We start from the raw sequence: 27529 nt of genomic DNA on the forward strand, positions 1-27529 counted from the left end.
GGAAGGAGCTTAAGGAGGTCCTACGTCCTGAGTGACTGAGTCCTGACGGGACACAGTCAGTGAACAATGATTAGTGAACCTAAAGGGATCTACTCTACTTCGTTCCTAAGAGTAAGACTATTTTTTTCCTTTGTAACTTCGTGTTGTTTTAATCCGTTTATATGTGTGTGTATTACCAGTCCACCGCAGGACAAAGGCCTCAGACATGTCCTTCCACTGAGTCTGTTTATAGTCTTTCTATGCCAGTTTACGCCCGCAAACAGTTCGTCGATCCATCGTCTTCTCTTCCTTCCCCCTGCTTCTTTTACAATCTGTAGGGACCCATTCTGTTGTTCTTAATGTCCATCTATTGTCTGTCATCCTCATTAAATATCCTGCCATTTATTAGACTTTATAATAGACTGAAAAGGCCAATAAACACATTAAATATATATAATTCTCTTGTGCAAACCATAATGGAGTTCAGTAAATATATCAATTGTCTTTTGTTCCTTACAAGCGTTTTACCGACATCTTTGCATAAATAAAAAAAACATTCATCATGATCTCTTTTATACAATTTTCCTTTTCTCACAATTTTCATGAAATATTTTCAGGTCTTCTTCTGTTCCCGTAATTACATAAAGAAAATCTATTTTATTGGTAAACAACTCAGTTTGTCTCGATAATTCATGCATTTATACATATTTCATGTATTATTCACGTTAATTTTCGTGATTTCTATATACACACACATACACACATTTCTAAGAAGTTTTTTGTTTATGAGAGAGAGAGAGAGAGAGAGAGAGAGAGAGAGAGAGAGAGAGAGAGAGAGAGAGAGAGAGAGAGAGAGAGAGAGAGAGAGAGTGGTATGAGGCAATCATACTCAAATGAATCATGTAATGATCTCTCTCTCTCTCTCTCTCTCTCTCTCTCTCTCTCTCTCTCTCTCTCTCTCTCTCTCTCTCTCTCTCTCTCTCTCTCTCTTCTGGGAAGATTTGTCTACGTTAATACTTCATATTTATTTATTTTAAGATGTTACGAACTGAAAAATGTATCGAGACGTATAAACGCATATACGCACACATACGCATATAGTTTATATTCAGAAGTTAACTAAAATAGAATATTTTTTTCTAAAAGAGGCCTTAGCATAGATATGGCTTCGAACTTGATTTTTCCCACTTTATTTCCTGCTCTTTTGGGAGATAAAGAGAGACTTATACAAAAATAAATCACGAATATTATGAGAATTTTCAGAAAAAAATGAAAGGAAATAATATATCAGTTACTAAAATAAATGTCACAAGAGAAATGAGTTCTCTCCGCACTTGCCATAGGCGAGAATTAAAAGACCAGAAAGTTTAAGAAGAAGAAATTTCTACTTTATATAGCGAGAAAGAGAATAAAAAAATGGATCTGTCTGTTTTAAGGTTCATTTATTTCTTAACCTATTAATGCTAATCTTTTTTTTTTATTACATGTTTAAATATACTTCATTTTCATTACAGTTCTGTTGGCTATTTCGCAAGTAAACTTGTGATTAGGCCTATAAGAAACCTGAAGTTTTTAACATGATTTTGAATATTACGTTAAAAATGGTTCTCAAGATTTATCAAGTGTCAGTCCTTAGTTATTTTGGCTTATCTTAATTACGCATAGAAGATATAAGCCAAGAAAATCGTGCTTAAAATTAAAGTTAATTTTGGCAAACAATCCTTTGTGAAACTTGCCGAGTAAGTCTGACATGCAACGGCTTTCTATCTATCCTTTCTCCAGCGTAAATATTTAAATAGTGACTTAAATAACAACATATTAAACAATTACTGATACTTTATGGCTTGACTAATGAATAGCATTGCATTATGCTTTATTAAGGCTGGACAAACATGTCGGATCATAATTTATGTGGACTGCCTAGAGAAGAGAAAAAGCAGCGTTGCCAAATGTACAAAACAGTTTAGTCGATAATTCAATTATTCGAAAGTCAAGTATCATAAACAAATCAGGGCTTTAAAAAGAACGATTTTTCTATAATAATTAAATCATTTATAACATAATAAATCCCTTTTTAAGTATGAACTAGAATATGGTTTGGAGATTTGGCAGGGACTTAGCGCACCATTGTTGGAAAACAAAACAAAGTCAGGTGTATTTCGTCTCTCTCTCTCTCTCTCTCTCTCTCTCTCTCTCTCTCTCTCTCTCTCTCTCTCTCTCTCTCTATTATTTTTGTCTCCCTGAAATATATTATTTTTATTCGAGAATTCTGTCATTTCTTGATCTATATAATTGTTGCTATTCCATTGTTTATTCCCGATTAAACGTATTCAAATTCTCTTTGAGTGTTTCTTCTTCTTCTTCTTCGCAACTTCCATTTGCCATTAAAATTCGACATCTTTAGATAGGTGGCCATTTAAGCACATTGCCAAAGTACTTTTATGTACTTTAAATCTCATGTGATGTACTCTACTGTACTGTACATTCTTGTGGTATTACTTTATAATGTGGAATTTGCTTCGCCATAAATTTCTTTCACAACATTTAGAGGAAATTATTATTATTATTATTATTATTATTATTATTATTATTATTATTATTATTATTAGTATTGTTGTTGTTGTTGTTGTTGTTATTCTCTGACCCATGGTTTTCCACTGTCTTGGGATAGTGTTCTCTGGCTAAAGGGTACAACACTCAGGTACGCTATTTTATCTTATTTGTCTTCCTTTTTATTTAAGTTTATGGTTTATATATAATAGATTTATTTTAATGTTGTTTCTTTTCTTAAAATAGTTTAATTGTTCATGACTTCTCTCGTACTTTATTTATTTCCTTTCCTCACTGGGCTATTTTTTCCTTGTTGGAGCCACCCGTGGGCATATAGCATCCTGCTTTTCCAACGGTCAGAGAAAAGGTCTCCCACCATCACCAATCCGTAGTTGGCCAGCGTGGTGATGAAAACTGGCCAAACTACAGCCATGAATAAGGACAAGTCTGAGGTCTTTGTCCTGCAGTGGACTAGAAACGGCTACATAGATCTCTCTCTCTCTCTCTCTCTGTCTATGGTTTGGCCAATTTTATCACCAAGCTGACCAAATGCAGATTGGTGATGGTCCATCCATCCATCCATATACCAAAGGCACTTCCCCCAATTTTGGGGGGTAGCCGACATCAACAAGAACAAAACAAAAAGGGGACCTCTACTCTCTATGTTCCTCCAGCCTAACCAGGGACTCAGCCGAGTTCAGCTGGTACTGCTAGGGTGCCAAAGCCCAACCTCCCACATTTCCACCACAGATGAAGCTTCATACTGCTGAGTCCCCTACTGCTGCTACCTCCGCGGTCATCTAAGGCACCGGAGGAAGCAGCAGGGCCTACCGGAACTGCGTCACAATCGCTCGCCATTCATTCCTATTTCTAGCACGCTCTCTTGCCTCTCTTACATCTATCCTCCTATCACCCAGAGCTTTCTTCACACCATCCATCCACCCAAAACTTGGCCTTCCTCTTGTACTTCTCCCATCAACTCTTGCATTCATCACCTTCTTTAGCAGACAGCCATTCTCCATTCTCTCAACATGGCCAAACCACCTCAACACATTCATATCCACTCTAGCCGCTAACTCATTTCTCACACCCGTTCTCACCCTCACCACCTCGTTCCTGACCCTATCTACTCGAGATACACCAGTCATACTCCTCAGACACTTCATCTCAAATTGGTGATGGTGGGAGACTTTTATCTGGTCACTCACAGGAAACCAACCTAGTATTGGTGACCCAGGTAAATTAAATTGAAAATTGTTGGAAGATTTTCATCTTAAAACTTATTTAAGCAACAAGACATTCCAGATGAAATAGCAGATAAAATTATTATGATAAAATTTGATTGATTTTAATCAATGTAAAAATAAAAACTGTAAATGTGTTTTCCTTAAAAGAATTGGAAAAAGAAGAAAAGTCTTTGTTTCATATTTTACCAGAAAAATTTAGAAAAATACCTTCAAACTTTGAATTTCTTTACAAAGAATAAAGAAAATATACCCTTTTTTATATATTAATTTATCATTTTAACAAATTTTACAGTAAATTTTGATAAAAATATATTTTAAATATAAAGAATTTAAAGTTGAAATGATAGTTATATATTAAAAAAGGATTAAGCCTGAGTTTCTAGTTACTCTTTTAAAGCATATTTATTTTTTATATAATTTCAATAGTATATTCATATATTAAGACAACAAACAAACTAATATATATTTATTTTTTAAGCTGTGTAATTTTTTGCCAAATATTGGCGAGATATTAAAGGTAATTTGCCATTGTTTACATAAGAAGTTGACAATTACCTTTTAAATATATATTATTGTCAACGGCGCCAAATTTAAACACTAATAAAATATCCTAATTATGAAAAATATACAGACTTTTCAACAAATTTTCTTGATTAAAATTAAACTTTGATAAAATCTAAGGGAATTTTATTGAAAATTTCACTATATTTGATTCATATAATCTTTTTCATTTTGGCCACGTGTTCTTGCTAAAAATCAGCTGATTTTTTGCATTACCAACTAATATTTGCAATGTACCTTTAATATATCATATTTATTTGATAAATATAGAATTATTGGTATAAAATACTATTGAAAATATATATTTATAGTTTAATAATACAATATTCAATAAAAAAAATATTTAATAAGCATAAATTTAAAGTTTATACAATAGTTATATAATAGAAAAGTTAATAGTTGCAAAATTAGTTGTTTTTACACTCAATAGGAGGCGATACCATCGCCTTGTCCATGAAATTTTTTTTAGGTGCCGAGGGTAAAATGTGTCTAAAAACATAATTAATTATTATAAAGAGCTCATAAAGATTTTTAAATTTAATATTAATATGGTTTCCTTGTTTTAAATTTAACGTTTATATGATTTTATTATATATTTTGTATTTAAGCTTGTTAGCACTTATATCATGGCGTCTACATTTAGGGGAATTATTCCAAAATTAGAAAAATTTAGGGATTTGGGGGACAAGTTTTCAAAATCAGTTTGATGCTTTAAGGAAAATTTCATTATTTATGATTACAAAAATGTAATTCCTGAAATTAATTACATTATATAATGTAACTAGAAAGCATAGAAATATATATAATACTGAATTTAGATTGTGTTGATGAATGCTAGGGAGAAAATTAGCCCCTATTTTAGGGGAAGTTTCGTTTGTTTAGGTAGATTTATCTTCATAACAATTATGGCAGACGCCAGACGGTGTGATACATCCAGCTCTTTAATGCCCGTCCCTGTTCATAAGTTTTATTTAATGTTTGTGCCTTTTAAAGTGACTTTACAGTAAGTATTTGTGTAAGAATTTAATCTATATAAGTCTATTGTTAATTTGATATGTAATTAAAAGTGACAATCTTAGAAATTATATGGAAAATATAGAGTTAGAGTTTGTGAACCGGCTTCTAGTGACAGCACCACGTTCTTCATGCTGTAGCCTAGTTAATGGTTAATACTTTCATAATGTAAGGTTATTTTAGTACTCGTATTGCATAAAGGTCAATTAGGAAGGTCATATTAAGGTCCATTTTAAAAACTAATTCTCAAATTATATATTGTGTCATTTACTTAACCCAAAGTTTATATTTTCATATTAAGAGTAAGTTTTCTTAGTGGCATAGAAAGGCCCACATGATTCCAGTGTTATATGCTTCAAATTCCATGATCCAGGCCATTCCTGGAAATTCCTTGAAACATTTATGTAGTTTTGGCTGATATACAGCCAATATGTAAGTCTTATATATTGTAATATTACCAATATGTGTCAATGGCAGATCATTTCTCCCCTTACCTAACCTACCCCAGTATGTAAGGGTCTTACCCTAGAGAAGGACCCCTGTTATATCTTAGCTAAAAACCCTTATCTTCATTGATATAGGACCTATTTTAATTAGCATATATCCGCCCTCAGAACTAGTAGGTTTTTTTAAGTAGTTGTATAAATTATTTAGCGTATTTCAAAAAGTTTAGATATAGCGATCCTCTCTGCTGACTACTCCTATTGTAAATCTGAACAGGTTGCTGGTGACGTCAATTGTCTCTTTATTCATAGAAGATTGTTCACATACGCGTTGGTCATTTTGTATTTTTGAGAGTATATTATTATTAAATGCTAAGCTACAACCCTAGTTGGAAAAGCAGGATGCTATAAGCCCAGGGGCCTCAACAGGGAAAATAGCCCAGTGAGGGAAGGAAACAAGGAAAAATGAAATATTCCAAGAACAGTAAAAACATTGCAATAAATATTTCCTGTGTAACCTTTAAAAAGTTTTAACGAAACAAGAGGAAGAGAAACTAGATAGAACAGTGTGCCCGAGTGTACCCTCAAGCAAGAGAATTCTAACCCTAGATAGCGGAAGACCATGGTTCATAGGCTATGGCACTACCAAAAATTAGAGAACAATGGTTTGATTTTGCAATGTCCTCCTCCTAGAAGAGCTGCTTACCATAGCTAAAGTCTCTCTTCTACCCTTTCGAAGAGGAAAGTTGCCACTGAATAATTACAGTGCAGTAGTTAACCCCTTGGGTGAAGAATAATTGTTTGATAATCTCAGTGTTGTGAGGTGTATGAGGACAGAAGAGATTCTGTAGAGAATAGGCCAGAGTATTCGGTGTCTGTGTAGGCAAAGGGAAAGAATCGTAACTAGAGAGAAAGATCCAATGTAGTACTGTCTGGCCAGTCAAAGGACCCCATAACTCTAGTAGTATTATCTCAACGGCCGGCTGGTGGCCTGGCCAACCTACTGCCTATAAGTAGATTATCATAAAACTATAAAAATAAAATCCTTTCCATAGAGAGTTTATAAGTATTGATTGGTTCATGATTTAAACTTGGTTAATATATGGTCAATTTATTTTTATTCACATTAATATAAAATGAGTTTTATCGTGGAGTTATCACTTCGGCTGTCAAATTATACAACTAGGTGTTTGTCTGTTAATGACGAACAACTGAGTGCCACGCCCCGCTAATCAGTTTGATGCGTAGGCACACGGTTCTTGCCCCCTCTTAGACTACAGACTTACTCCAGGTGCTACCAGATTTTTAATATTTTTCTTATAGGTAATGCTTAGCCTTTTGTGTTTTGGCCGTGGGGGAAATTCTGATTCTGTTTGCTCGACGATTGGCGTTTTCTCATGGTATCGTATGTCTGCTGCTATTACAAAATTTGGCCGCAAGTTCCCTCACTTGAGGGTACACTTGGGCACACAATTTTATCTTATTTCTCTTCTTGTTTTGTTAGTTTTTATAATTTGTAGAGATATTTATTTTGATGGTACTGTTCCTAAATTATTTTATTTTGTTTCCTTTCCTCGCTGGGCAAATTTCCCCTTTTTTGAGCCCCTGGGCTTATAGCATCCTGCTTTTCCAACTAGGGTTGTAGCCTAGCAAGTAATGATAGAAATAATAATAATTGGGGAACTCTTCGACCGCTTACTGAGATTTAGAACCTTACAATTGAGAACCACGGATCAGAGTGTACACTCATGTTTGGGGTTTATCACCGCTGACCCTGTTGCTTCATAATGCTCCTACCATAGATGAGGAGTAGGAAGGAATCATGCTCCTACCATAGATGAGGAGTAGGAAGGAATCATGCTCCTACCATAGATGAGGAGTAGGAAGGAATCATGCTCCTACCATAGATGAGGAGTAGGAAGGAATCATGCTCCTACCATAGATGAGGAGTAGGAAGGAATCCCTCAAGCAAAGGATAAACTATCTGTTTTATTGTCTCAATACTTAGGCCAATCGATTTGCATGGTTTCACAGGATGAACAAAACCGAGAACTCGAGGAATTTTCAGTATGGGGTACCGGAACTCGTGCTAACAGTATTCCATCTCGTACATCCTTCGCGTTACTATTTCTCGCTAAGCTACAACCCTGGTTGGGAAAGCAGGATGCTATAAGTCCATTCTTACTAAAGAACTTTAGTTAGTAAAGTTGGGAAAAATACAAATTTGTGATATAATTCATTTTACATTTCAAGTTTAAAAGTGTATTACGTTTTATTGAATCAAACTAGACTGGTAGATAGACATATAGAAATATATCAAACCTATTTATGTATATAAGAACTTTATTCGATTGTGATCCAACAGTTTTTTAGTTATAGAGTTATGCAAATTGAACATTCGCAAATACAAAATGTTTTTTTTATAAAGGGTTTACGTCTCTACTGTTATAATATTCTGTAAAAATAGCATTTTTTAAAATGGGGAAGAGTATATTAGTAAGTATTATTATATCTTCAGCTATGGTAAGCAGCTCTTCTAGGAGAAGGACACTCCAAAATCAAACCATTGTTCCCTAGTCTTGGGTAGTGCCCTAGCCTCTGTACCATGGTCTTCCAGTGTCTTGGGTTAGAGTTCTCTTGCTTGAGGGTACACTTGGGCACACTTCTATCTCGTTTCTCTTCCGCTTGTTTTTATAGGAAATATTTATTTTAATGTTACTATACTTAAAACATTTTATTTTTCTTTGTTTCCTTTCCTCACTGGGCTATTTTCCCTGTAGGGACCCTTGGGCTTACAGCATCCTGCTTTTCCAACTAGGGTTGTAGCTTAGCATTTAATAATAATAGTTAATAGTTATCTTCATGCAGGATAGTCCGTAAAATCAGGCCAGAAGGGATTTTTATTCGTTAGTACCGATGCAATATTTTAATGAGTTGGTGTATTGTAAGCTAAGAGAAAATAGCCATTGGAATATTAGCCTTTGTTGTTTTAAAAAGCAACGCTTAAAGTTTAATGAATTTGTCCAATATCTGTCATTTTTATATATACCGCCACCAACAAAGTTGGAAGGAGGTTATGTTTTAACCCCTGTTTGTGTTTGTTTGTGAACAGATTCCTGGCTACAATTTTAATTGTAATGAAACTTGCAGGGATTAAATTTTATGTTAAAAGCTGGAAATTAATAAATTTTGAAAGGGCAAGGTCAAAGGTCAAGGTTACGGTTAAGGAAAATTTCCAATTCACGTAATCAGCCATAAGTTTGGACATCGTTGTTACAGAGACTTCAAACTTGGTTCATTTTTGAGTGTATGAAAATCCACACCAATCAATACATGTCAAGGTCAAAGGTCAAGGTCGAGAAATAAGGTGCCGTGGCAGAGGTCTGCACTTTACTGAGTGCTCCTCTTGTTTAAAAAGCAACTCTAAAAGTTATATAAATTATCATATATGTTGTTTTTATATTTGTATGTATAATTTAATTTTGTAAGTTGGCAAAACTGTCATGTAAACTGAAGTAAATTTATTTGTGTATAAAATGTATTTGCCGATTCACTTATGGGTAACATTAGTGATTTTCCGGATTCTTTATATATATTTTTAAATCTAGGTTTAGGTGACACCAATAAGGTTTATTTTTCAATATTTAACTTAGCCGGTGATTATAATAGCTGCAACTCTGTTGCCCGACAGACAACTCTAAGGTAAAAACTCGCCAGCGATCGCTACACAGGTTGCGGGTGTGCCCAACAGCGCCATCTGTCGTCCAGATACCCAGTACTCCATGTAAACAAAGACTCAATTTTCTCTCTGTCGTGCTATCGACAAGACGTACTTACTCGCTGTTGCTAAACTGGAGTTTTTTCACAACTAATTGGTGAAGTACTTTATTCTAGTTTTGAGCTTTCGCTGTGCAGGGTTTCTCACACAAATCCTTGAACTCTTTTTGATAACGGATTCTTTGTTGATGACTTTTTGATAGTTTTTTTAATTTCCCTTTGACCAATTCAAAATGGCTGACCCTTCACAAGTCCCAAAATTTAGGAAGTGTAGGCCTAATGCTAGGGACTGTTCAAGGCGTCTTCCGAAGGCTTCTATCGACCCTCACACTGTTTGTTCCAATTGTCGGGATAAAACCTGTCAATTGGAAGATCGGTGTGAGGAGTGCGTTGGGCTTTCGGAATTCGATTTTATCGAATTCCAAAAGTATACACGTAGGCTAGAGAGAGATAGAGTTAGGAGAAGTTCTTCTCATTCTGTTGATATATCCTCTCCTCACGCCCCACAACCTATTCCTTCCCCTGTAGTGGTTGCTCCTAACCCCCCTCCTGGCACTCAGGAACCTTCGATGGCTGATATGATGCGTGCCATCCAGGCTCTGGGTGAGAGAGTTGAGTCCCTTGCTAGTGACCGTAATCAGCTCATGGCGGATGTGAAGGAGCTTAAGTGCAAAAGTGCAGTGGGAAGTGCTAAAGTGCCGAGTGATAGTGTTGTGGATAGTGTTGCGCTTGAGGGTTCGTCTGTTCGTGCCTGTCGTCCTCCTAGTCCGGGACCTCTTGCAAGCTCCCAAGTCCAGGGGAGAAGCACTGTCGTACGACAAATGGGTTCGAGAGGCTTTAATCAGCGAACAGACGTTCCCTCCGTGGTATCGGGCGTATCTACCCAAGATCGCCCCTGCCTAACTAAGACGAGAGAGCCCATTTATACCTCGTCTTCGGAAGGTGTTTCTCGCAAGAGACCCTGAACCAAGGTCTCACGACCGTTAAAGCGCAAGTCGGTCCCTTCCGCACAAGTCCAACGGCCCAGTTGTAGCCACTGGGTCAGTTCGGACTTGCTGCCGTCATCCGATGACTGCTCACCGCCTAAGAGAGGCAAAGCGGTACCGCTTCAGACAGTTACACCGTCTGTCGCCGCACCTGCTCCTGTAGACCCTAAGTGGTCTCTACTGCAAGACATGCAGTCTAAACTAACGTCTCTTATGCAGTACTTTCGTGCGGAGAAGGTTGCTGCCGCACCAGCTAGTGCAGCTCCTTGCCTACAACCGCCCACACGATCGGTTGTGCGTCCTGTGGACGCTGAGGTAACCTTCTCACGCACACCAGTTGAGAGAGTTCCGCCACCCATGCGTTCCAGTGTGATCTGCCAGCCGCATGTTGACGTTCAGCGACGCACGGAGGTCTCCGTTGACGTTCGTGAGGTTTAACAACCGTCAGAGTTGTTTTGTTTTGACGCGGTGCGTCAACCTCCGCAACCCAGTGTGGTTGCCACTGCTCACCCACATCAGTCCAGACAGTCTGGAGTAGACGCTGTGAGTCCCCGCGCTGCTATGGTTGTTGCCAGCTCACAGACTGGGCAACAGTTCCATGACGTTGCGTCCGGCTCAGTCACGCATGCACCCGTGCGACCGGACTCAGCTAACCAGCCGTTACCCACTCCGTTGCCGTTCCCTCATCAGTTATCGGATGAGGGACTTTCTGATGATGATGTTGCTGCACACGTAGATGAACCGCATTCAGAACTGGACGAGCCTAAGTCTACGCAACCCTCTTTGGACTTTAGGAAAGTTTTGGCCCTTTTCAAAGAATATTTCCGGACCAGTTTGTTTCTGTGGCTCCGCGTTCTCCTCCGTCAGAGTTTGTGTTAGGCATGCCGTCAACCACTCCTGCCTTTACTAGACTCGTCCTCGCACGCTCGTCCAAGAGAGCTTTGCGGGTGATAGGAGAATGGCTGCAGTCCAAGAAGAGTTTAGGGAAGACAGCTTTTACGTTTCCCCCTGCTAGACTCTCTTCTAGATCGAGCGTCTGGTATGCCACGGGAGAAGTTCTCGGCTTGGGAGTTCCTGCCTCTGCCCAGGGCGACTTCTAAAGTCTTGTAGACTCTCCCCGCCGCCTTGCCATGAGACGCTCTAAGATATGTTGGTCATCTTCGGACCTGGACCACCTTTTGAAAGGTATCTTTAGAGCCTTCGAAGTTTTTAACTTCTTAGACTGGTGTCTAGGAGCTCTAAGCAGAAAGATCTCTCCGACAGAGAAGGAGACTTCCTTGCTCATTATGTCCTGCATGGACAAGGCCGTACGTGATGGGTCTAATGAGCTTGCTGCATCATTTGTGTCCGGAGTCCTTAAGAAGCGTGAAAACCTATGCTCATTCCTTTCAGCTGGAGTTACACCATGCCAGAGATCCGAACTTCTGTTTGCTCCTCTTTCCAAGTGCCTTTTTCCAGAAGACCTGATTAAGGAAATTGCCGCTTCTTTGATACAGAAGGACACTCACGATCTTGTTGCGTCCTCCGCTCGCAAAGCCACCCCTTTGCCTACCTTGTCAGCTAGACCAAGGATGGACACTCCAGCGTCCCGTTTTATTCCGCCCTTTCGTGGCAGAGCCTCCAGCAGAGGAGGTGCTCGTGCCGAAGGGAAACGAGGAAAGAAGAAAGGAACCAAGTCCTTTAAGGGCAGAGTCTGACTGCCAGCTTCTTCAGACAGCAGTGGGAGCCAGACTCAAGAACTTCTGGCAGACCTGAGAGAAGAGAGGCGCAGATGCACAATCTGTGAAGTTGCTCAGAGAGGGGTACAAGATCCCGTTTGTACGGAAACCCCCTCTAGCAACGTCTCCCATCGATCTCTCTCCCAGGTACAGAGAGGAAGACAAGAGACGAGCCTTGAAACAGGAAGTGTCTCTTTTACTAGAGAAGGGAGCGGTGGTCAAAGTCTCGGACCATCAAACCCCGGGATTCTACAACCGACTCTTCTTGGTGTCAAAGAAGACAGGAGGGTGGAGGCCGGTGCTAGACGTCAGTGCTCTGAATGTCTTTGTCACAAAGCAGACGTTCTCCATGGAGACCACAAAGTCGGTTCTAGCAGCGGTCAGAAGGGAAGACTGGATGGTCTCTTTAGACCTAAGGGACGCCTACTTCCACGTCCCCATCCACCCAGACTCCCAACCTTTTCTGAGATTCGTTTTCGAAAAGGTTGTCTATCAGTTTCAAGCCCTGTGCTTTGGCCTAAGCACAGCTCCTCTTGTGTTTACGAGGCTGATGAGGAATGTAGCCAAATTCCTTCATTTAGCGGACATCCGAGCCTCCCTCTATTTGGACGACTGGCTTCTCAGAGCTTCTTCCAGTCGTCGCTGTCTGAAGGATCTAAAGTGGACTCTAGATCTGACCAAGGAATTGGGTCTCCTTGTCAATATGGAAAAGTCACAAGTGGTCCCATCCCAAACTATTGTGTATTTAGGGATGGAGATTCACAGTCTAGCTTTTCGGGCTTTTCCGTCGGCCCCCAGAACAAGCCAAGCCCAGTTATGCATCCAGAACATGCTGAAGAAGGAACGATGTTCAGTCAGGAAGTGGATGAGTCTGATAGGGACGCTATCATCCCTGGAACAGTTTGTGTCATCAGGAAGACTACACCTCCGTCCTCTTTAATATCACCTAGCATTTCACTGGAAAAAGGACAAGACGCTAGAAGCGGTCTCGATCCCCATTTCCGAGAAGATGAAGTCTTGCCTGACTTGGTGGAAGGACAGTATCAGCCTCAGAGAGGGTCTGCCCCTGGCTGTTCAGACTCCCAACCACGTTCTCTTCTTGGACGCATCGGACGTAGGCTGGGGGGCGACATAAGACGGTCGGGAATGTTCGGGATTATGGAACTCGAGTCAAAGGATAATGCATATCAACTGCAAGGAGCTACTGGCAGTACATCTGGCCTTGAAAAGCTTCAGGTCTCTCCTTCAAGGCATGGTGGTAGAAGTGAAGTCGGACAACACCACTGCCTTGGCGTACATCTCCAAGCAAGGAGGGACCCACTCATTGACGTTGTACGAGATCGCAATTGACCTGCTCATCTGGTCAAAAGGTCAAAACATATCACTAGTTACGAGGTTCATCCAAGGCAACTTGAATGTCATGGCAGATTGTCTCAGTCGGAAGGGACAGGTAATTCCAACAGAATGGACCCTCCACAAGGATGTATGCAAGAGACTTTGGGCCACTTGGGGCCAACCAACCATAGATCTCTTTGCAACCTCGATGACCAAGAGGCTCCCAATATATTGCTCACCAATCCCGGACCCAGCAGCCATTCATATAGATGCCTTTCTCCTAGATTGGTCACATCTAGATCTATACGCATTCCCACCGTTCAAGATTGTCAACAAGGTACTGCAGAAGTTCGCCTCTCACGAAGGGACAAGGTTGACGCTAGTTGCTCCCCTCTGGCCCGCGAGAGAATGGTTCACCGAGGTACTTCGATGGCTAGTAGACGTTCCCAGAAGTCTTCCTCTAAGGGTGGACCTTCTATGTCAGCCACACGTAAAGAAGGTACACCAAAGCCTCCACGCTCTTCGTCTGACTGCCTTCTGACTATCGAAAGACTCTCGAGAGCTAGAGGCTTTTCGAAGGAGGCAGCCAGTGCGATTGCTAGAGCAAGGAGAACATCCACCCTTAGAGTCTACCAATCGAAGTGGGAAGTCTTCCGAAACTGGTGCAAGTCAGTATCTGTATCCTCGACCAGTACCTGTGTAGCTCAAATAGCTGACTTTCTCTTATACCTGAGAAAAGAACGATCTCTTTCAGCTCCCACTATCAAGGGCTACAGAAGCATGTTGGCATCGGTCTTCCGGCATAGAGGCTTGGATTTTTCCAACAATAAAGATCTACAGGACCTCCTTAAGTCTTTTGAGACCCCGAAGGAGCATCGTTTGGTTACACCTGGTTGGAATTTAGACGTGGTACTAAGATTCCTCATGTCAGACAGGTTTGAACCGCTACAATCAGCCTCCCTGAAAGATCTCACCTTAAAGACACTTTTCCTGGTAGGCTTAGCCACAGCTAAAAGAGTCAGTGAGATTCATACCTTCAGCAAGAACATCGGATTTTCGTCAGAGAAAGCTACATGTTCACTACAACTTGGTTTTCTAGCCAAAAATGAGCTACCTTCTCGACCTTGGCCGAAATCGTTCGATATTCCCAGCTTATCGAATATGGTAGGCAATGAACTAGAAAGAGTCTTATGCCCTGTGAGAGCTCTTAAGTTCTATTTAAAACGAACTAAACCTTTACGAGGCCTATCTGAAGCTTTATGGTGTTCAGTTAAGAAACCATCTTTGCCTATGTCAAAGAATGCTTTATCCTATTTTATCAGACTGTTAATACGAGAAGCTCATTCCCATCTGAGTGAGGAAGACCAAGCTTTGCTGAAGGTAAGGACACACGAAGTTAGAGCTGTCGCAACTTCCGTGGCCTTTAAGCAAAATAGATCTCTGCGAAGTATAATGGACGCAACCTATTGGAGAAGCAAGTCAGTGTTTGCGTCTTTTTATCTAAAAGATGTCCAGTCTCTTTACGAGGACTGCTACACACTGGGACCATTCGTAGCAGCGAGTGCAGCAGTGGGTGAGGGCTCAACCACTACAATTCCCTAATTCCATACCCTTTTAATCTTTCTCTTGAAACGTTTTTATTGTTGTTTTTGGGTTGTCCGGAAGGCTAAGAAGCCTTTCGCATCCTGGTTGATTTGGCGGGTGGTCAGTCATTTCTTGAGAGCGCCTAGATTAGGGGTTTTGATGAGGTCCTGTTGTATGGGTAGCAACCCTTGATACTTCAGATCCTAGGGGTCGATCAGCATCCTAAGAGGATCGCGAGGCTCCGTAAGGAAGACGTACTTAAAAGGCAGAGTAATTGTTCAAGTCGACTTCCTTACCAGGTACCTATTTATTTTGTTTTTGTTATTTTGATAACTTCTAAAATGAAATAAAAACTCTTAGCTCATAATAATGTAAACATATATTGCTGGTCTCTACCCACCCCCCTGGGTGTGAATCAGCTATTATAATCACCGGCTAAGTTAAATATTGAAAAATGTTATTTTGATAATAAAATAAATTTTTGAATATACTTACCCGGTGATTATAAATTAAAGGACCCTCCCTTCCTCCCCAATAGAGACGCAGTGGAACGAGGAGAAAATTGAGTCTTTGTTTACATTGAGTACTAGGTATCTGGACGACAGATGGGGCTGTTGGGCACACCCGCAACCTGTGTAGCGATCGCTGGCGAGTTTTTACCTTAGAGTTGTCTGTCGGGCAACAGAGTTGCAGCTATTATAATCACTGGGTAAGTATATTCAAAAATTTATTTTATTATCAAGATAACATTTTATACTAGTTAATCAAATTGTATCGGTTCCTGTAATAAATCAAAATTGCAATTGATTATATTTGATTTTCAATTTGCAGGTGACCTACGATGCAGGATGTGTCGAGGACTGAGCCAATGTAGGCGACCTGTAATAAGTCTCCGTTGGGAGAAGGGTCTATTTCTCTCTCTCCGAGCCTCAGCCTTCGGCTCCCCCAGCGGGATAGCGCACTTTCTGTCCAAACAGTTTTTACAGCTATATAAAGGTTTGTGTCTCGGTTAATAGGTATCGAAATAATCTCGCTGGATCCTTTATATTATTTGATAATCTTTGACAATTTGTCAGTCTTAAGATATAGAATATTTTATATTTTCTCATTTATATACAGTACAAAGGTTGCCTAACTTACAAACACAGTAGATCCCGAGAAACGGTTTGTAAGAAACCATTACTAGCAAGGGGTTAAGAAACATGTTAATGTCTTTTTGAGAAATAGTGAACTGTTATTAAAGAAGATAAATAAGGATAAATTATCTCTTTTGTTACAAACTCGTCTTGCTGGTTATAACGTAACACCATTCTTGTTTCTTGTCCTGGTATTGTATAAAATTACCAGCAAAGGTCCCGAGAAATTTATTTCATTTGGTCGATTGATCTTAAAGTTCATTACTCGATCAAAATATTTTCATACTTAAAAAATGCAACATGTGTCAATTAACAACCTCTTAATTACAATTAATAAAATACTTTTATATTATGTCACAGTTCTCTTTCTTAAGGGTACTCTCGGGCACACTCTTCTTTCTCATTGCTCTTCCTCTTATGTTAAGTTTTTAATAGTTTATATAGGAAATATTAATTGTTCCGACACAGATACAAACCTTCGCTTTTTATAATAGGGTATTACTTTCGGCGCAACTGAAAGACGAGCCTTGATAATTTTAGTGTGGGATAACTACCCTATCCGGGTTGGGGTAGACTGGCTACCCCGCTCACGCACACCTCTCGGCTGAGTAACCACTTTACTTTTTGGCTTGATAGAGGACCGACATGCTGTCCTTCTCCCGCAAAGACTGGCCTAGATTATCTTTTTTTTTTTTCTCCCCTGAGTGTATATATATGTATAAATGGAAATATACGTTGTTAGATACGGGTAACTTTAGTGCTGTTGACATCGTATCCAACTGCCTCCGCTGTAAGGTGGTTGTCTTTCGGCAGGTTCTCAACACTGCCGTGTGTTTGTTCATTACAGAATTAAAGTTTACAAGAGTTCAGCTGCCTTTCGAGGAATTATCTTAAAAGGAAGGTGACTTATTGCCCGAATAGTGTATTTTGTGCAAAGAAGCATGAATTGTAATTGATAACAACTTCCTTTTTTCACAGGTAACAGTGACGTAGTACACATGTGGTAGCTCGTGAACTGCCCTCATTACGAGGTAGCATTCGCTGTCAACCTTCAACTTGATGTTCCTCCTTCGAGGGGAACTTCTCTCTCTCTCTCGAGCGAGAGAGAGAGAAAGTGATTTTTGTTTACACCTATGCTTTTTTCCCCATAGAGCTGGGATAAAGCTTTACTTGGGCTATGTCCTCTTGGGGGAGGATTTCTCTCGTTTGCGAGAGATTTTTTACGCCTATGCTTTTTTCCCATAGAGCTGGGAGAAAGCTTGTCTTTGGCAATGTCCTTCTTCGGGAGGACTTCTCCCTTGTTCGCCAGAGATATTTTACGCCCATGCTATATTCCCATAGAGCTGGGAGAAAGCTTGTCTTAGGCAATCTCCTTCGGTAGAACTTCCCTCTCGTTCGGGAGAAATAACTTGTAGGAGCTTGCTGATCCACCAGGGGCGGTGGCAGAGCTTTCTCCGAAGCAGGTTATCCCTACGCTTATGGTTCTCTTTCAGGGGCGGAGCGAGAGCCTTCTCTAAGCGACTTTCTCCTTCGGGACAACAAACCTCTTATGCGGAGGTGTTATCTTGGACGTGCTGGTTCTCTTTGATCCTTTGGGGTCTCCTTTGATCACCCTTTTTGGCTGGCGTGGTCGTTGGAGCCTTCGAGCTCGTGTCATGTTGATCCTGCTGGTTCTCATGACAGTAGGAGTCCTTCGGGACTCCTCAAAACCTTCGGGTTTCAGTTACGCTGAACCTTCGGGCTCTCGTAACGATGGTTACATTGAGCCTTTGGGAACGTGTGCCATCAATCACGCCGACCTTTCGGGGTCTCGTGACAGAGGAACCTTGATTCCCCGTTACGCTGATCCTTTGGGGTCTCGTAACATAGTTATGCAGAACTGTTGGGCTCTCGTAACTTTAGTCACTCTGACACTCCGGTGTGTTGTGACAGGGAAACTGCGATTTCTTGTTACGCTGACCCTTCGGGGTCTCGTAACATCAGTTACGTGGAGCCATAGGGCTCTCGTAACTTTAGTCACTGACACTTCGGTGTTTTGTGACAAGGAAACTTCGGTTTCTCGTTACGCTGTCCCTTTCTGTTCTTGTAACATTAGTTACGCAGAACCCTTGGGCTCTCGTAACTTTAGTCACTCCGACACTTTGGTGTTTAGTGGCAGGGAAACTTCGGTTTCTCATTGCGCTGACCGTTCGGGTTCGCGCAACACAGTTCACGCTGATATTTCGGGTTCTCGTGACCTGAGTCATTCTTTTTATGACAGTTTCTAAACTCTCGTTGTGTTGATTGTTCGTGCTCACACAACACAAGCTATCGTGAACCTTCAGGTGAGCGTAGCAGTGAGTTCTCTCACCAACCTGAGAGCTCTCGTGCGCAGGGCCAAATGCGCGCCATATGCGTGAACATCCTGTTGCTCACCATGCTCTCGAACATCCATGGCGCGCGAACAACGCACTGCGCGTAGGCAACCTTATGCGCTCCACGAGCGCGAAAAAAGTGTGCGCACGAGCTCCCTTCTGACGCAAGAGCGCACGACCATTTTAGCGCGCACGATCGGATAGGAGCACACAACCATAATGGCGCGCGCACATGATCGGATTGGAGCGCATGACCTCATTGGCTTGCACGCACGACCAACTTGGTGCGCACGCAATCGGTTGAAGTGCACGAACAACTCTTATAACCCTTCGGGGTCTCACAAGGCCGTTCGTGGTGAACCTTTGGGTTCTCGTGACCATAGCCATACTTATATGACAGAGTTTTCGGACTCTCGTTGCGCGAAGTGTTCACGAGTGCACAAGAGGTTTACTCTCATGACAGAGTTTTCGAACTGTCATCCCGTGAATTGTTCGAGCACGCCTATCGTCATCAAGAGCTTTACTCTTATGAATGAGCGACAGAGTTCCTGCAGGTTCTCGGCACAACATTCCTTAAGGTCATGAGAAAGGAATTCACAAATAGATTCTGAACCCCTAGGTTCTCATCCGAATCTCTGTTTCCTCGATTCAGAGTTTTCTGAAAACTCTATGGTCGACTCACCCCCCCTCTACGGGAGGGGTCTTCCAAAGGTGTGACTTGTTACGTCACTCTACACTCCCAGCTGATTATTTATATCGGCTAGTCTGGTTTCGCCAGCACCGATCCTTTCGTTTTCGAACGAACCACCGTCATCTTTCCTCCACCTTCCCTCTTCGAGTGGTTTGGTTAGCAGATGGAAATGAGCGGGGAATGAAAAATTCTTTACATTGCAGTTCATTTCCCCTGGCAGGCCTTGCCTGTTTTAGACGGTAGTTTTCTCACTATTGAGAAAGCGTTCGATGGCAACCCCTCTCGGTAAGCGGTCGATGGCAACTTTGTCTGGCTTTCTTGAAGCAAACCCCCTTTTTCGGGAGACTCGTTCCTGAGAAGTTTTTTTTACAAAACTTCATGAAGGCCGTAAGCCTTCCCTGAGCATGCACTCTAGCCAAGACAAAACCGCGAGGTTATTGTCTTAAATTCGGTTCTACCGTTTGATGAAGGCAGCCTCCCCTGTCATTGTACCCTGGGTATAACGACCTGCCTTTTTACACAATAGTCTTCCAAGACTTTTTTGTATTCTATCCTTACAGGGTTATTGTTTCGAACAATTTGTCCCGAAGGAGCATTGTTAGCTCACGTTAAAGAACGATAGCAACAGCGTGGCCATCTTTTCATTACGTTACGAATGTTTCAAACCCCGCCCACGGGTAAACAGACATCCGTTTCTGTGTAATGAACCCTGGCTAGCCCCTCACATACAGAGGAGGGGTAAACCAAAGGGGGAAATGATCGCCTCTGTAACTGTATATTTTGTTTGAGAACATATTCGCTCTCATTCAAGAAAATATTAGTTAGTCTACGATCAAAATTCTTTCTTGCAATAATGTTGCGATTCATCGCATATACAGTATTCCCGCAACCGGATTCGTTGCAAGCGTATCCCGGAGGCAGAGAATACGCATGCGCTAGCGCAAATGGACTATATGCGTGCAAACGATCTTTCTGCCAATAAGAGCTATATACATCTTCCAGTTAGAACTCCGTTCTATTAAGTTGTATATTTATATCCCGTGCTGAAACCAGGTTATTCAGTACATTACTTGGCTACTTTCCTGTAACCAGACACACGGCATTTACGTTCTGCCTTCTTATAGGCATTTTTTCCTTTCTCCCGATCGGAAGTCTTAGTCTCCTACAATGGCTATAGCTGGAAACTTCTCATAAGCATATCTGTTCCCTAGTAGGGAACATCTAATATAAATGCTAGTTTACCAATCGGAGACGGAGAAGTACGAACGTTTTTTTTGTCCTTAGAACGGGAAACATCCGTTACAAATGTTTCCAACTCCAACTGAGTTCTGGACACGACTTTTAAGTCAAACTACGCATGTATGCTTGTCATGGGCACAGTTCGGTGTTACTACTCCGTAGTAGACTTATGCTCTTTACCCACCCAACAATAGATTGAAGATATGTCTCCATCTCCTCTAGGGTTTGGTTGGATGTGTTTGGTGATTACCGTACAGTCTCTTGTCCGGAAAGCGATCCCTATGGAGATTCGCTATCATAACATAAGCTGTACTGATTAACTGGTTTACCGTTTGGTATTGGTCTTATTCGGCCAACCACACTGGATTAATGGCAGTTGGAGGAAGAATAGGCTGTTCCCCTTCGTTGCAAGAACGTGCAATTAGTTACATGTCTCGACATCATCTCAAGGTGTGTTTATTGCTATGCACTCACCGCTGGACAATCCGCGGTTGATGGGTGGCAGACAAGAGCTTCTGCAAAGAGGCCTGGCTTCTCGTCTTCCCTCTGAACCTGATGCTCTCTGTAATGCATCAAAAGAGAGAGGGCGGCCGGGGTCATATGCCATACCATTCCATCCTCGTCTGTTGGCCTGATTCAGAAAGGTACCAGCATTCACCTCTCTTAGAGAACCATCTAGCAGTACGAAGCCTCAGATGGACAAGGACAACTTGTTTCCCCCATCTGCTCGCGTCATTCCTGGTATAGGAATGTGCTTGCAAAACCACCGAGATAGTGGGCTCCTAGTGTCTTCGAATCATCTTGTATCCAACAAAGTCTTAACTTTGTGGGGTCCCCGACTGGGGTTATGCTCGCAGCGGCCCTGATCTTCAGGCTCCCACTCGACCGTTCCCCAGGACCTCAAACAAGATGTATTCCAAGATCAATGGGGCAGCCTAGAGGTGTACCTTGTTTCCCCCCCCCCATTCGGTCTGGTGAAAAAGTCCTCAGCCAAGTCAGGATAAGCAGGATCTTATCAATGACTCCAATAGCTTCGCTATGGCATCACGCAGAATGGTTCCCAGACCTTTTGCAGCCCCTGACAGAGCTCCAATAGCTTCGCTATGGCAACCCGCAGAATGGTTCCCGGACCTTCTACAGCTCCTGACGGAGTTCCGAGGGATCTTCCTGCACGGCACGATCTTCCAAGCAGCCACATGCTAACGCTTTCCTGAGCTGTAGCTCTGCTTCGACTTCTCGCCTTGGACGATCCTACACCACCCCTCTCAGAGAGGCCTTTTGCAACAGGTTACGGAAAAGATGTCTTGGCACCTCGGACACTTTTCAGCGTCGGTCTTCCAGGCGAAGTGTTCGGTCCTTTGTGACTGATGTCTGGAAGGGGATTCTCCCCCATCGGTGCCTTTGCTTATGCAAGTTTGAGATAACTTGTCCCCCGTCAGATCTCAACCTCCTCCTGGGAACGCGGTTCGGGTCCTTCAGTCTCTGAAGGCCCCTCTCTATGAACCTTAGGCCCAGCAGCAGATCGCTTCCTTTCACGGAAGACGCCCTTTTTATTTACTTGGGCTTTTGACCAAGAGAGTTAGTGTGTTGTATGATCCCATCTCTGATGTCTCCTACCCTAGGAGACGGGGAGAAGTAATCCTCAGCGGCGTCCCTGAGTGGATTGCCAAGACTCAAATTCGAGTGTGCTGTACCCTAGGTGCAGCCCATTTCGAATATAGAGTCTTCGTTTGGTATCCGGAAATCCATCAACTGGGGTTTTACCCAGTGAGGAGTCTGTAGGGTTACCTTAAAAGAATGATACCAGCTCGCCCCCATGTGTCTGCACTGTTGACCAGCACGGGGAAGGTCAAGAGGAGGACCTCAATGTTTTCCTTTTCCTCTGGGATCGGAAGGCAATTGAGGTTACTCTTAATCTAGACTCTCCTCCATCCTAAGACCCAGAGCTCGTAACGTCCCTGGCGTTCAAGAAACTACTGTGGTGTAGATACTTTCAAGTGGGCATGTGGAAGCGTCAATCGACCTTCACGACCCACTACCTGCAAAGACGTAACCCACAAGGAACATGGAGACCTTTTCCATTGGTCCAGTGGTGGTCGCACAACAAATGATCTAAACACCTCAGGCTCCTTGATGGACAAGTAGCAGAGGATTGAGGGCTGAGGTTACCCGGATTAGTCTGGGGTGAATGAGTAAGAATGCCTGGCTCCTTTCTTCCTTTCACCTTCTCCCCTCTGGGGAAAACAGCTCCGCAAGCCTCAGCATAAACGACCTCGCCTTACTGCAGGTAAGACCCATTTCCCTTGTGCCTCTTAAGTATAGAAGAATACTTTGTTACATCCCTAATACCTTTTAGAGGGAGGGTATTGGGTAAGTCTATAAGAACAATAGGTGTTGTACTCGAGTTCCTATGTTAAAGACAAGCCACGCTGTTAGTTCCACTCACACACAAGCTTCTGCAGGCCGCTATCAGTGCATTACCTCATATCGGCACTTGATTTTAGCGAGGGTAGGGTCCCTTCTACTTTCGATCAATAGAGAGGCCCCCGGGTCAAGACCAAGGCCAGTTGGTGAGGACTTCCTCCCTCCTAAGAGTAAGTCACCCTATTATAAATAGCGAAGGTTTGTATCTCTGTCAGAACAAATATCAAATTTGGAAATCATTTTTATTTTTCCTAACATACAAAGCTGGAGCTATTTATACAGATTGGCCTGCCACCCTGTGCCCCGAGAAGTCCTGCCATAAAGCAAAGTAGTTAATCAGCCGACAGGTGTGCGTGAGCGGGGTAGCCAGTCTGCCCCAACCCCCACTCGCTAACTAGCGGATGGGGTAGTTATCCCCCACTCCAATTATCATGGTTAGTCTTTCAGCTACGCCAAAAGTAATACCCTTTGATTAATAGCTCCTGGTCTGTATGTTAGGAAAAATACAAATTATTTCCAAATTTGATATTTTTAATGTTACTGTTCTTAGAATGTTTAATTTTTCCTTGTTTCTTTTCCTCATTGGGCTATTGTCTGTTGGAGCCCCTGGGCTAAAGCATCCTGCTTTGCCAACAGACACGTTGAAAAGAGTAACGGAGAGAGTGAAATGGCCCTCTGTGACTAATGTTTTGCAAGTTATTCAAAGGTCTTACATTGAATCTGCAATTTTTTTAGATTAGGAAATACTATGGCATCGTATTTAGTAAATTTTGTCCAGATAACAATAAGTTCTTCTTAAGGGAAACATGACGATGATCACCTTATTCGTCAAAATCGTAGGTTTCTACTGTCTAATGTCCATTGTGTTAGCGGGATTTTCTTACACTATTGACTTAGTGTACATATATATTATAGACTCCTTCGTTATAATATACATTTAAAATATATTTAACATTTTCTATGTTACAATCCCAGGTTCATATATCCTTCTCGCCACATAAATATTGATTCTAATTTCATTATAGAGAGAGAAGTATCGGGTGGAAATCTCCAGGGAAATTTGAATATGAATTTCTGTTTTGAGTCTCAAAAATGTGTTATTTAATAAAATCCATCTATCATTTGATATAAAATACTCTTGCAGTTTATTAAATAAGGTTTTAATACTCAAAATATATTAAGATACCTTTTATGATTAAAGAACTGACATAGGATTTTAGTGCTTTAGAAAAGCTATACTGTATAAATGTACATTAATATGTTGAATATCACTGATGGTTTATTTGAAAACTTCTATTTCATAGTTTCATTTTAACCAGAGTAATTTTATTTGTAATAAACAAAATATATAAATGTTTGAATCTGAAGAATTTTTCTAGTCGGCCATTTTGATAGACAAGAAGAATGTATTAATGTATGGAATAATCAAAATTATTTCTCTGATTTTGTATGGGCAAGAGGAGCTAAATTTAAGTGCCCTATTCTTAGTAAACAGTAAAATGACCTGTACTACTTAAGTACTATCGTACTTATTTGAATTATTACTTAACAAAGCAAGCTGTTCTTCCTCCTATCAGACCAATGATGAATATTTTAAATATTTTATTTATCTTTAATCAAAGGTGGAGACCATTTGATAACTTTTCTCTTTTATTGCAGAGAATCTTCCTTCAGTAATTGGTGCGATAGAGAGAATCTATAGCAAGAATTCAAGAAAGCTTTGCAAGTGCCTAAGTCAGTAAATGTGATGATGTGGTCTTACGAAGCCCTCGGTCAACTCAAAGAGTCTTACAAAGACCCCAATGGACTCCAGGAGTCTTACGAAGCCCTCAGCCTACTCCAAGAGTCTTAAGAAAGCCATCAAAAGTTGAGTTGCAAAACAAATGGAAAATCATGACTCTCCTCACCACTGCCAAAACAATTTGATTTGTCACTCGGTAGATTATATAAAAAATGTCGGCACAAAAGGTATTCGGTTTTATCATAAGCTTTAATCCACTTTAATTTATTTATATAATCTTTTTAATACCTTATTCACATTTGGATGTTATACAAAAGTGGTGGGAAGGATACCAAATGGTTTCAGTGTAAGCCATGGTAAAGTTTCATGCAATTTCTGTTCAGAATCAAGTGTGAAATCTCATATTAGATTAGGCTACGGCACCAGTCACCCGTTGAGATACTACCGCTAGTGAGTTATGGGGTCCTTTGACTAACCAGACAGTATTACATTAAATCCTTCTTTCTCATTACGGTGCACTTTCCTCCAAATAGTCTGGCCTATTCTTTACATAATCTCCTCTGTCCTCATACATCTGACAACACTGTTTATTGTACTTCATCTCGTTTTTTTATTGTCTTCGAGTAGGAGAAAATCTTGAGAGATATTTGGTCTTAAGATGCGACTCTATATATTTAAACTATAATAGTAACTTAGTATTTAGTCCTTTACTATGATCAAAATATGTGGAAGTTGTAAATTTTCATCTTGCAGTTTTGGTCAAGGTAGTTGAACATGTCAATATATAAAAAAAACTAATCGATTCCCCAAAATATGCATATTTCTGTCCTATCTATGTCTGGTAATACTTTGATAGATACCATATGTTTTGTACAGGTTAATCCAAGCAACTAACAATTTGAACGCTGTTAAATATGAGGACGTAAAAAAGGTTTTAGCATTAGCAAAGCACTGCAGGTTATGAAGATGTATATTATTATTATTATTATTAGCCAAGCTACAACCCTAGTTGGAAAAGCAAGATGCTTATAAGCCCAAGGGCTCCAATAGGGAAAAATAGCCCAGTGAGGAAAGGAAATAGATAAATGATTTGCTTAAAGATCTGTAATTGCAAACTGCTTATAACTACACGTTTCACGAGATATTTTGTATATTAAATTTTGTTTGTCATAATTGATACAAATTTTATTTATTTATATAATTGAAGAGGACAATGTTATGTAGACAAATTATTTGAATATTGATGGGAGAATTTTATGCTAAAATATGTGAAGATAAAAAAGATTTTCATATTTGTGAAGTAAAGGTTATTTTAAAGCAATTTTTGTATCAAACAGACAACTCTAAGCCAGGGAGGAATAGCGGACAGACAAGTCCACAAAGGTTGTCCATTTTAACCAAAGTTTTCTATAGTAAATTTGTCATTTTCATCAAATTAAGAAATGTATTTTCAAAATAATTTTCCTGTTTCAAACGTAATGAAGAACTGTAGATTTTACTTTGAAATTTTATTCATATTTTTCATTTTAATATAAAATCTTTGTTTTTGAGTCACATTTTCTATATATTCAAAAAATTTTCAATAAAATAATTAGTTTTTTGAGCAACGTATTTATTATATTGTTGCAAGGAATCAAATTAGAGATTCTCAAAATAGGATTTTGCATTGATTTTTAATTTCACAAAACTGTAATTTGAGATTATAATTTAATATGATTTTGCATTGATTATTAAACTATTAAATGATGATGCTTTTATGATCATACAAATGTATTTTTGTAACATATTTAAATGTTCCTGGATTGTGGTGAATATACCATATCATTTTGAGGAGGACTGTCGTCATTTTGGTCGAGTGTTGGTCACTAGTAAGTAGTTTAACATCTCAGAGGCCTTTTATAAATACACTACTGTATAATACAACAGCTGTATAGCTTTGAGGGCTACTGTATTACTGATATATGAACCTATACATCTCCTCCTGCTTATTCTCTTTAAGCCATAACAATGTTTCCGACATTGTTACAAATTAAAGAAAAACAGAAGGAAATGTATAGTTTGATGTATCATTAATACAGTACCTCTGTAAGCTATACAACTGTATTATACAGTAGTATATTTCTCTAACGACTTGGAGAATTGAATTCACTTACAAGTGTCCAACAATCGACCTAAATGACGACAGTACTCCTCAAAATGATGTGGTATATTTAAAATAATACAGGAACATTTAAACTCGAATTACAAAATACATTTATGAAATCACACCGTGATTCATTTAAGATATATTTTGGGTTAATATCTTATGCCTTTTACTTAGTTTATTATGCATCATGATGTATGAAATATGATATTACTATGGAAGAATGTAATTAAAACAAGGACTAATAAAATACATAAGTTGAAGATTTACTTTTATTTAATCAAAGTACATAAATAAAAAAATTTATTTTAAATTTTATTTTTTCATGTACATTAGTGTCCCCCCAAAATAGGGGCTGACCTCACGGAACGGCTTTGCAGGCACTTGGCGACCTTCCCTTGGTGCCCTGCAGGTCAGAGAATCCGTACAGGAGGCAGACAATGCCGGAATAACTACCGAGACTATTGTGTCGTGTGCCTTTTATCTGAATGGGAAATTGAGTATCTGGCAACTGCCTTGGTTAATGGGAGAATTGCCACTAAGAGGTCTTCCATTTTTGGTTAAAGTGAAATTGGTTTTCTCAAAGTTAGTAAGAAGTTTATTATAA

General features: G+C 40.4%; 1 long non-coding RNA gene across 2 annotated transcripts; it reads left to right on the top strand.

Annotated features, from left to right (window-relative positions):
• Positions 1-27167, top strand: LOC137633639 (uncharacterized). 2 transcript variants are annotated; one of them, XR_011042326.1, is made up of 3 exons: positions 1-111; positions 16026-16190; positions 24698-27167. It is a non-coding gene; the product is annotated as an uncharacterized lncRNA (long non-coding RNA). The 2 variants fall into 2 exon arrangements; XR_011042325.1 differs by lacking the exon at positions 1-111 and adding an exon at positions 5258-5340.
• Positions 27168-27529: the final 362 nt, after the last annotated feature.

The sequence above is a fragment of the Palaemon carinicauda genome, chromosome 43 (genome assembly GCF_036898095.1).
Source record: "Palaemon carinicauda isolate YSFRI2023 chromosome 43, ASM3689809v2, whole genome shotgun sequence".
NCBI classification, from domain to species: Eukaryota; Metazoa; Arthropoda; class Malacostraca; order Decapoda; family Palaemonidae; genus Palaemon; species Palaemon carinicauda.